We start from the raw sequence: 10,288 nt of genomic DNA, 5'->3' as shown, positions 1-10,288 counted from the left end.
AAACAATTACATAAGGCTTAAAATTTTTGCAAGTAACAAATGAAGCCAAAGCAATTAATGTAATTCTTTACTATCAAATGCAAAATGAAAAAGAATTCTTTAAAATTAAATAAAAAAAATAATAGTTTAGAACTTTTTTTTTCTTAACGGCATATTAATCTATTTATACTCTTACAGAACCCAAAATTCTTGAAAAATCTCCTATTAATTAACCTCATAAATATGGGAATTAACACTCAAACCCATATTGATTCTTTCAATGTCAAAAACTTTATCAATAAGTCACCAGCCCATTAATAAAAAAAAGCAAACAAATAAAAGGACTACAAAGTGTTTTTTTTTTTAACGACTACAAAAATATATATTAACAACAGACCCCTAGCAAATTGCTAGTGATCAAATTTATAAAGTACAATTACAAAATCTAGATAATCTAACAAAAAGTTATATCTAGACTCATCCCAAAAACTTTAGCTGCTAAGTTTGTAAAAATGTTGAAAAAAACTGTGCTGATTACGGTAACCCAAAACATAAAAAAAAACCCTCATCACCGAAGGTCAAACTACCGATTTTCATTTCGTGATAGAGTGACATAGTATCTGAAAATCGAATGTTCATGTGAGGAGGTTAGTGGCTAATAAAGTTCATTCTTCTGGATTGTAATGATAATGCTCAATCTCTAGTTTGAGGTAATAAGAAAAATTTTAACATGTCTTTTATATATATTATTTGAAAAATGATAAATCCTTTTAAAAATTAGTCTAAAAATCCTTTTAAAATTATAAGAAGGTGACATGTGGTATCCACTAATTATTTTTCCTAATCTTACCCCTTGATTTTTCTATATGTCATCGTCTCATTGTTAGGAAGATTTTTAGGCTATTTACTTAGAAGATTAATTATTTCCAATATTCTTTTTCTTGGTATAAGCATATTGTGTTTTATTGTCATCATGCATGAAATGACAAAAGTAATGAATAGTAGAAATTAAATACTACAAGAAGAGAAGATTATAAGTGTTAAAATGATGATTGAAATTCTATTTTTATTTCAATATTAATATTTGACACATGATCAAATGATTATGATAATTTTGGTTAATCTTTAAGATAGGTACTACAATTTTCGATATATACGTAAGGGGAAGGTGCTCAACGTTGTATAGAGGTTTTTATCTCGGGGGCGGAGAGGAGAGAGTACCTCACCTTTTTTACCTTTTTTTTCTTCATTAGAGAATATCTTAGGGGGGAGGGAGTCGAAAGGGGGATGGCAGCGAGATGTAGGCGAGTTGGCGAGGGCTTCGCGAGATCCGGGCGCCACCTGAGCGAGTTCGCCGCGAGCTTGGAGCTCGCAGGAGGTTGAAGAAGGGCAGTGTCATCAAGTACTAAAGGTGCCACAATTGGAAAGTTAAAGTGACCGTTGGGGGGACTAACGGTGGAAGAAAGAAAGAGCCAGGGACCAAGGGTGTCAAGTAGCTAAAAAACAATTTTATTATTATTTTTTTATATATATTACCCATTTAAACTTTAAAAAACACAACATACACTCCATATAAATTCCTAAAATGACATTTTATTTATTAAAAGAGTACATTACAACATAATTAAAACTAATTTAAAAGTACATAACTTTACAACATATTAAACACTCATTTTTTTTATCGTAAACTGCTTCGGCATTTATGATCAAATGATTCAAGTTGACGACCGCATCAACAAGTTCTTTCATAGCACTTTTAATCTTGTCGATCTTACCCTGCAAATAAGTAAAGTATTGACACTCAAGATCAGTACAATGCTCCGTTTGTATATACTCGATTTCTTTTAGACACCATTGCCTCTTCGTCTTTAGTTTTCGACCAACTGCAACAAGTTCCTCTTTGAACATTCGGTGGTCGAGGATATCAACCATGATACTGTCATTCGTTTGATCGATAATCATTGGTGGTTTTCGGTTATGGGCACTTGATGAAGAAGCCATTTCAGATATATAGAAGTTTGAGTTTTGATCTGAAATCTTTTATAAGGTCCCAATATTTAGGGGGTGTTTGGTATGAGTGAATCAAAGAGAATGAAAATGTAATAGAGAATGAATATAGTGGGAAAGAGAATGAGTATTTGGAAAGAGAATCGATTCCGTCGTTTGGTACAAGCAGAGAATGAATATATAAAAAATACTAAATTTTAAATAATAATCAAATTTAATACATATAACATCACTAAAACAAAAAAAAATAAAAAATTTTCATTCCCATCAATTCTCTACGTTTCATAGAGAATTGAGGGAATGAAATCGATTCCCTATTCTTGATTCTCTTTCCCATTCTCCATTACAACCAAACATGAGAAGTGTTTCTCATTCCATTTCCACCCTTTCCATTCCATTGTACCAAACAACCAATTATAGGTAGACTACAAAGACGTTCCTCCAACGTTTAAAATTCAAAATATTTACACCATGAGTCCCTCCAACATTCAAAATTCAAAATATTTACACTTCAAGTCCCTCAAACGGCCAAAAATTCAAAAACATTTACACTTAAAGTCCCTGAACGGCTACCTGGATTGTCACTCTATAAATAGAAACCTAGAGCACAATTCAGATTCATCACAACTCTATTTCTTCTACAAACTCACTCACTCACCCTTTCTAACCAAATAGCGTCCTTTTCATTAAAAAAGAATGTTCACCGACCTCGTCTGACCGAAGACAAACACGAATCATGGCCGATATCAAAGAGGACACCCTCCTTCAATTGAACTCTCTAGGGTCCTAGGTTACCTATGGGAGAAAAGACGACAATGCGAGCAACATGTTGCTATTATAGAAGGACCAGGCCGCAAGGTCTCAAAACACGAAGAGACATATCCATATTTTTTGCAAGATGAGGCCAAAAGGATCAGGAGGGTGGTCGATGATGTTTTTAAGGCCGGTCACACGTTGGGTGACCAATGTACTTAGGCCGAATCGTACCATGATAATTGCAGAGAATACAAAACAAAGGATGAAGTCAAATGCCCGCAACACGACAAGTGGTGGCTCAATGAACGCGCTTACCGTGGATTAGGAAAAATGTCAATCAAAGATGATGACGATGAAAAGTAGTTATGTTTTCTTTAAGTTATGCATTGTGCGTTTTTATTCCGTACGTGTTTGTTATTTACTTTTAAAATGTAATGTGTTTGAAGTGTTATGTAATGTATTTTGTTATTAATAAAAGATATAAATTAAAAAAGGGTTATTTGTGTAAAGTTTATCATGTTAAGGATAAACTATTAAAATGTGAAGAAAAGGTTGGGAGTTTTTGTTGCCACTAAAAAAAGGTTGAAAAAAGGTTGGAGGGTTGAAATGAGGTGGAGTAATTTGATTGGATAGTTGAAAAGAGATGAAAAGGCTGGGGACTTCGGCTCCCTCCCCCCTTACAATCTCTACTCATTCTTCCCCACTTAAATAAAGACAAAACGAACAAGAAAAGACAAAAAAAGAAAGAAAGAGAGAGACGGTGAGCAAGGCAGAGAGCACTCTTTCCACTTTTCTCCCACCCAACTGGTACCTATAAGACGGAATGGTGTATAACGCACTGACCGATCGGTACATGCTTAATTCCTGGGGTTCACAGTGCACCCTAATGTGGTGCATTTATAGACTTACTGGATATGAGAGCTATGAGACTCTTGATTTTTGTTATTTTTGATAATTATACAAGTAAGATAGTTTCACTATGAAAATACCTTGCCATTGCAATAAAAGAATTGATTTCAGATCTTACAATTTTTGATTTATTCGTGTTTGAAAACTGGCAATTAGACTTTATTTTCTTATACCAAGAAGTACTCGCACAATGCAGCGACGACGATAGCGAATGGAAGTAGTGTGGTTATTAAGTAAAAATAATTAATTTAAAAGGGTTAGTGTGGTCATTTCAAAAGTTTAGGGACACATGTTATAAATAACTTCATTAAAAGTAATATATGTATATTATATGGAAATATTAAATTAGTCAATAATGAAAATAGGTGATGTGGATATGAGTTGAAAAATATTTTGAAGGTATGTTGGGTAGATAAAGTTTGTGGGTTGACAATGATTTAAAAGCTAAGGGGTAATTTAGGTATATTAAAGATTGAAAAGTTGAAAATGATGAATGGTGGTTTGTCTTACAAAAGGCTAAAGAAAATTAGTATCATTAATGTAATATGTGTAAATGGATAATTTATTAAAGAAAACCGATTAATCATCTTAAACATAAGCGTAACAATCCTCTCATAACTATAAATATGACATGTGAATTTCACTAATTCCTTTACTAATTTTATCCTTTAGTTTTTCAAGTGTCATCATTCTATTAATAGGTAGATTTTAGGCTAATGAATTAAAATAATATATTTTCTCCTTTTATAAATCTCTATGGAAAGGTAACATTTTAAACAAAGAAACTTGATTAAGAGATGTTGCATGGTTTTATTAACTGCCATATTTGGATGGTGGGTATAAAAGAAGTCTTTAGTTTTAAATCTAACTATCTATAGAAATAATGTCAATAGTTGTTAAAAAGTTAATGTTCACTTTGTTGAATGTTAATGAGCTTAGCATATACTAAATGATTGTTAGCTGAAGATAACTTGATAATTTGGTGTTCTTTAAATTAATTCAAAGTTACAATAACCAAACACGTTATATATTAGTAAAGACTATTATCGTGCTCATACGATATCCAAGGATCGATCATTTTATAATATTGGCGAGGATAGTCGATCGTTGGATGGTGGCAACCGGTTGTAATGACTGTTGGCTTTGAAAACCGAAGAAAGTTCTCTAATAGTAAGAATCTTATCTTCCACATGTCATGTTGAATCAAGATTTCGGGTATTAAGAGCTAATTTATCAAAGTATCAAAAAAGTTAAAAACAATGGGGATTTGGTGAGTATAGATCTCTTTCTTGACTAATATATCAAAACAACTTACATGTATGACAATGAATAACTAAAGTATGTTGAACCAATGGGCAATGAAAAATAAGAAAAACAACTAACCAATAAAAATGTTCGGTGCATTCTTATCAACTCTTTTTCAGTTTTTCCACACATGGGTTGTAGCCTTATTCAAAATCTAGCAATGTGTTTACCCGATTAATGTGTATCACAATGAGTGATTTGTTAAAACTAGAAAAAGATTGACCAAAGCCCATAATGAAATGAAGCACAGAAGAATCTAAAGATGAGATATACTTAAAGAGTTACAACGAACCAACAGGAAAAAATAATCATGTCAAACGCGATAAAACAATAAATTCTATCTTTTTACTTTCTAAATAAACGCATAAGGCCCTCCATGAACTGAACTTTACCCTCATGATGGTTTGATATCCAATCCGATACACCTGTGTTTCATTTCTATCCCGTTTATCAATTTCATAAAATTGGTAATTTTTTATGCCTTTATGGAGGTCTCGGTTTAAATTCGGAGATACAAGTCTAAATTTGGGAAAATTACCTAATAATAATAATTAACAGTTGTCATTAGAATAAACGAGAGAAATTATCCGCGTGTTGAGGCGGTGATATGTCATAAGAGGTGATAAGTCACAGAGTATGATAGCCAAATGTCTTAGTCGTACAGGCTCCGCCCTCAGATTTAAAAATTCGTCGAAAGTATATTGAATAACATCTCTAATGAAAGAACATAAAATTAATTTTAAGAACACCCATATAATTTTTATTATTATCGATATACGGTTTTTGAGATAAAAGATTTTGAATGAATTAGAGAATAAAATGATTTATGAAGGAGGGGGAAAAAATGTGTGACTGAGATTTGAGGAGAGAGAAAAAAAAATGAGTGGTTGAGATTTAAATTAGTGAATAAAAAAATTATATTTTTGTTAGTTCAAATCATCATTTCTTAAAAAAAAAAAGTTTCCTCTTTTATCTATATCTATACTTCATTATAAAACAAATTGTCTCCTTTCCTTAACATTAAGAACTTGATAGGTCTAAATTACCTCTCTCATTTATCCATTAGTTTGAATATCATCACTTAATATATACCTATAATATCCTTAAATCTCAACTACTCATCTTTCTCTCTCCTCCAATCTCAACCACTCAATTTTTTTCTCTTCTACATAAATCATTTTTTTCCTTTAATTCATTCAAAATCTTTTATATCAAATCCGTACATCGATAAATTATAAAAAACTATATGGGTGTTCTTAAAATTTCATGTTTTTTCATTAGAGAGGTCATTCGATATAAATTCGATGTTTAATTTTTAAATCTGAGGGCGGAACCAGTACAGCTAAGACATTTGATTATCACACTCTATGACTTATCACCTTTTATGACCTATCACACTTTAGGACGTGTCACCTCCACCATCTCTCACCGTTACAATGCGTGGATATTTTCTCTCATAAGATAATATAGATATAGATATTGTATAAGATAAATTCCAAATACATGACTTGTAAATTAAGGACTTCTGTTTATTTTCTATGGATATTTAACAAACATCATTATTTTGTTAATTATTTTTAACTATGAACACCCTCAAAATCAGTTTATTATTAAGACTTTTCGATTTGGTACGTTAGTTTTACTAGATATTAACTATCAAAAACCTATCACACAAATCTGATTAACTCTAAAACATTTTTCATGGGTATTTCTAGCAATCAACAAATACAAATTTTGAATTTATGTAATTTATTATTTATGGATTAAGGAATATGCTCATGCCCAATCCCTATAGAGAAAAGTCATTTCTTAACTCATCATTGTTGCAATGCAAAATATTATTCTAACTTGTATTATTATTATTATTATCTTGATAAAAATTTTAAAATGCCATGTATAACATGAATAGCAAATGAATTTATAACTTGTCTTTAACAAAATGCAATCTAAAGCTCGTATTTATTTATTTTTGGGTTTAGTGCGACAGAATACAACTAACTATGCCTAAAAAGTTATAGTGTGCACGAACTAACGTTTTTGTTTATTGTATGCATAAACTTAGTAAAAATGTTTATATCATGTAACTTTTTGTGACTGACCAATAAAAACCTTACACATGGCTTGTTAAAAATTTTTTTTTTTGCACGTGGCAGCTCATATGGGCTGCCACGTATACACATTGCATGATTTGAACATTTTTACTAAATTTATGCATACAATAAAACAAAAATGTTAGTTCGTGTATACTATAACTTTTTGGCATAGTTTGTTTCATTCCAGCGCACTAAACCCTTTATTTTTTTAACAGAAGTGGTAAGTGGATTCAACGGCATAGCCTCTTCATTGTCTGGTGGAGATCACGTCACCAGCACAGTCAATCCTAGGGCATGACTGACGGTGGAAGTCCCACTACCGTTCTGGAGGAAACCAGCTAAATGCTAGAGAAAACCTCCATGCTCCACCCCATTGGCAAAGACTTCCTAATATGCATTACAAAGGTTTCGAATCCGTGACCAACATTTGGCTGAAAGACATAAGGGACATTAAATGTCCAGTTGGGTTAAATCCCAATGACAAAAATAAAAAAATTAAAAGCATTCAAGATACTAATCAAGTGAAAGACAAAAAACCAATGGGGTATTATGAGTAAGGTTTTTAACCTTAAATGATAAGTGCTTTTATAGATACACCGTTATCTGTTCATAAAAATACATCTGAAACCCGTTTTATGTAAAACGTCGCGTTTATTGCCCCATTTTATATAAAACGCCGTGTTTGGCCGGTGTGTAGATAGTATAAGCTATAAGGAGAATTACACGAGGTCTAACACACATGTCAGTCATTCCCCCGTTTTAGGTATCGTTTTACATAAAACCTTATGTATCAGGTTGAACGATACCTAAAACAGGGGAATGACTGACATGTGTGTCAAACCACGTGTAATTCTCCTTAGATCTTTTACTATCTACCCACCAGCCAAACACGGCGTTTTATGTAAAAAGGGGCAATAACCACGACGTTTTACATAAAACGGGGCGTTGTGTTTCTGGAACAGTTGATGTGTGTAGATAGCCGCTTCCTAAATGAATCCACTTCGTTTGAGTTTTACTTTTTAACCTTAAAAATGGTTTTAGATAATCCTGATTTTTACTCCACAGTTTGTGTAATTTAAAGGGGGAATATGATAATATTCTGTTATAAAATAGTATTTTATTCGTCACATATTAAATGTCTTAATTTGACTTTTTGAGTTTTTTCTTTCAACTTTGACCGTAAATATTTTTGTTTGTATTATATAACACTTGATATAACATATATGAATTGATTGAGCTTTAAATATACTTTTCATTGATATAACTTTTATCAAATAATATATAACACAAATAAAAATATTTACGGTCCAAATTGGAGAAAAAAAACTTGATCGGTCAAAATAGGACAATTAAAATGACACGGAGAGAGTAATAAATTTATTTTATTTCTTTACTAGTGTTCAGGCCTTTTCAATGGACAGGTAGTCTCAAGATATATTAATCAAAACTAAAAAATTAGAATTCAAATATATTAATAGGATATACCGAAATCAACTTGGAAATTTGCTAGCTAAATAGCCACTCCATCGGTCAAAATACTCCAAAAATTTTCCGTTCACTCACCATTGACCGAGCTATGTATGATAGTGCCATGCAAATAGCAAAAAAACATGGAAAAAATTGGTAAGTTCTGTTAGTGTGTTTCTATGCATTTAATCCCATTTAAAAAAATAAATCCCAAACAAATTAACCATAAGAATCGGATAAAAATCTTTGCATACAGATCCAGGAAAGCTATTCAGGATAAAAAAGGAACCCAATCAAGAACATTCCAAGCGTCGATCAAATGATTTTATCGGCTATTGCAAGAAAGATAGGGAAACAAATTGTTGATAAAAAAAGAGTCGAGCCAAAAACCTTGTAAAGCCATCTCCTGTTGTGTTAAATCCTAAACATAACGTGGATCAAAAGGTTTATCACAAGGTATTATTTAAAATTGATATCATGCTTTTCATAAGATCCGAAGTATATCTGTCATACACAAACTAAAATGATGAATTGTTCCACCATGCTAAATAATCATACTAAAACATTCAACACCATCTCAATATGCAACATTTTCCCCTGATATAATAACATCGGCTAAAAAACTACACCATTAATGAGCTAGTTTCAAAACAGATTCAAATTAATCATAGTCGATATATTAAAATAATCATAATCTTACTCATAACAAAAATTCGACTTTTTATTTAAAAGCTTATAGAAAGATATAATCGTAAATTTTAAGTATACACCATTAATGAGCTACTTTAAAAACGATATATTAATGAGCTACATCAAAATAATCAAAGTCAATATATTAAAGTAATCAAAAACCTACTCATAGCAAATTTAGACTTTATATCTAAAAGGTTATAGAAAGATATAATCGTAAATCCTAAGAGTTAATATATGTTACAAACTCAAAATTTAATATATAATATTTAGATTAGTTAAGTCATATATCACAACTTAATCAATATGAAAGTTAAAGAAGAAACATACGAAAATTAACTCCATATAAATATTTATTCCAGTTTACCCTTTCTTTTTTACTTTAGTTAAATAAAAAATTTACAGTTTCTTATATTCTAAAAGTGTAAATTATATAATTTGAAAAATACATACCAATTCATCAACAAAGACTATCTCGAACGTTTTGATTTTATTCGGGTTGTTACACTCCGAAACAATCCATACATGCACAACACGGAGTCGTAAATGATGGTTAACATGTGTTGGCTTAAGATCTTCAAGATGAACTAATGTGGTCATATTTTTTGTTATTGAAAAAAAAGAAGCCATAACAAACCTCAAACTAAATTAAAGAAATAATAATAACAATAACATAAGAATTCAATGTTAAAAAATAATAATAATGATTAGTTATGTGCAAAGTATATAAACAGAAAAACCATTTTGTAGTTGATCGTAGCTTCTTTTTTTGTTGTCGTACGTGAGTTATATTATAGATTACCAATAAAATCGAAAAGTGTAAATTAATTATTTTTAAAAAACAAATAAAAAAATTAAGTATTTGTAAATAGGTTGAAATTGTAATTTGGTGATGGAAACCAAAAAGTATAAATTAATTATTTTTAAGTGTAAATTAGTGATGAAAAACCAAAAAGTATAATTAGTTATTTTTAAATTTGGTTAAAGTGTAAATTGGTGACGAAAAATCAAAAAGTGTAAGTTAATTATTTTTTAATTGGGTTAAAGTGTAAATTGGTGATGGGAAACCAAAAAGTGTAAAC

The sequence above is a fragment of the Erigeron canadensis genome, chromosome 2 (genome assembly GCF_010389155.1).
Source record: "Erigeron canadensis isolate Cc75 chromosome 2, C_canadensis_v1, whole genome shotgun sequence".
Lineage (NCBI taxonomy): Eukaryota > Viridiplantae > Streptophyta > Magnoliopsida > Asterales > Asteraceae > Erigeron > Erigeron canadensis.
Note: the sequence above shows the minus strand (reverse complement) of the source record.